Source organism: Branchiostoma floridae, chromosome 14 (assembly GCF_000003815.2).
Source record: "Branchiostoma floridae strain S238N-H82 chromosome 14, Bfl_VNyyK, whole genome shotgun sequence".
In the NCBI taxonomy this organism is placed as follows: domain Eukaryota; kingdom Metazoa; phylum Chordata; class Leptocardii; order Amphioxiformes; family Branchiostomatidae; genus Branchiostoma; species Branchiostoma floridae.
Genome location: NC_049992.1, coordinates 21,245,741 through 21,248,037, shown reverse-complemented (window position 1 = coordinate 21,248,037; position 2,297 = coordinate 21,245,741).

Sequence of the window (2,297 nt, the reverse complement as noted above, 5' to 3'; positions counted from 1 at the left end):
CCCTGCCTTGAGATTTCATATTCGCCAAGAATCTGTTGAGAGCCTCTAGAGTTGCCCAAATCACAATTTTCTTGGTGGAATGCCAGCCAAACAAGTCCTTGAGACCGTAGCATAGTAGAGAGGGACGTGTCCTTATCTGTTGTCGTTAGCATGTATGTAGCGCGCAAGTGTGCAAGACTCGAAAAGTGTCTCTCTCCCCTTCCCCCTGAATGTCAGATGTGTGTTCCAACATGTAAGGACTTTGATTTCGTTTGGGACCAAGGCTAGGTTGTAAGAAGCTTTTTCCAGAACTGCAGGATGTACCCATTTGGAATGTGTAATAGAAATGGCAGGAGAAAATTTGTATTTAGCTGAATTGCATCAAAATGTGCATCTGATGCCAATATGATGGAGACAATTGTATCCAGTACAAAGGTGTAAAGTAATGCATTGCCATGCCAAGAGAAAAATCCATTAACGTTAGTTCCTGTGCCCTGATTTAATTACTATAGGTATAGCTTTTACTGAGCTCTAATGGATTTAGATGGAGGACAGAACTGTTGTCCTTGTTACTGTGAAGATTTTGCACTTAACAAATGCACTGCATCAGAGGGAGGAACTTGAACTATTTATTGTGTAACTTCTCTCCACAATTGTGTGTGAACCCATGGTTTCCCAAGCCAGTGTGAGTAAGCTACAACTCGTGTCTGTGGCAATGCTACAGTCCGTGCATGTGTCTGGTGTACAGAATAAGTTTTTTCCACTCAAGCTGATAAAAAAATGTCCTTTTTACTTTGCTTGTACCATGAACTGCCATTCCAGTAGACACTGCTCTGTGTATGAAAGGCAGAAAAAGATAATTAATCAGCAAGGAAAACACCAATTTCCACACCAATCTCAAGAATTTGGTATATACTGTCTAGAGTGTCTTTGACTTGTAGTGGTTTATTCATTCCTGAGGATTCGATTTGTGCACCTAATAGCAGTAGATAGCATGAAAAATCTCCCTTTTCTGTGATTACAATTACTACTCTAATTCCTAATGGATGTATACTACCGGCTTAAGTAGAGTCGTAAAAGAATATGGATTCTTGCAGATCTATTGTATATGTCGCATGTAGGATATTTTGTATATGTGCCTGTGGAAAGTCCTGTTTAACGAACATCTTTGCGTTTTGAAGATGTATGCACCATTCCTCTTATGTTCACCTTTGACTCCTTATTATCATTAATAACGTGTATTTAAAAAAAGAAAATACAAAGCATGGAAAATATGTCTGTAATCAGTGATGATTTTTTTCATCAGTGTTTTCAAGAAATGACCTTATTTATGAAAAGCCAATTTTACTGGAGGACTGGATTGTGAGATGATGTATAACTGGAGGGTATTTGTATTGTGTAATTTGACATGTTCAATAAAAGCCAGGTCGTCTTTGAATGAAGCTGTTCCTCAATTTAGATGTCTTCAGTCAGTCTTAGGATGAGGGTGAGAGCTGATGTAAAGATGGCAGAAAAATGGTACTGTACAGATGTGGGAAGAGCAGTAAATATCCATGTGTGGGAATACATAGATGTCTTAACTTGATAGTATGACACCAATTTCATTGTAAGTCCTCAAAGTCACATCTTTTCATTTTTACTTGAAAAGAAGATCGGAAGCACAGCATGACCATACTCCTACAGCAGAGGTGAATCCGTGTGGTAGAAACTCCTCTGCTTTTTTTGAGTGGCCAGATTCAGTACTGATCCGCCTGTAAATATTCTGATCTTCTAATCTGGACACTGGCCAATCTGCGCACAGTACCGAGATGTCCAATATGCCGGGCATATAGCTGACCAAATTGTTGCTGCAGCAAGATGATGGTTTCTACATGTTTTTGCCGGGGCGCCGAAGGCGCCCGGCTTTGTGCCCGGTTTAATGGTTCGTCCTTGGATGGGTCTGCTATGGTCGCAAAATGTACCGTGCGTTTTTACGACAATTCTCAGCCCTTCTCAGCCCTTCAAATAAACGCAATGTACCGTGCGTTTTTACGACAATTCTCAGCCCTTCTTAGCCCTTCAAATAAACGTTGTAAGAATACTGTTTATCCATGACCTCTACTCGTACAGAAAACATTGCAGCGCTCATTAGCAAAGTCTAGGAAAGGAAAATGTTTCTTGATTTGCAGTAAAACACTGGTCATGTAACATTTGAGGAGTTGTCGTTAAATCGCACGGTTCATTTTGCGATAGCGTTGACGGGTCCGGGTATTTAGCGGAATAACCCGGAATAACCCGGAATAACCCGGAATAACCTTACAAAATTTAGTTCAGCCTTA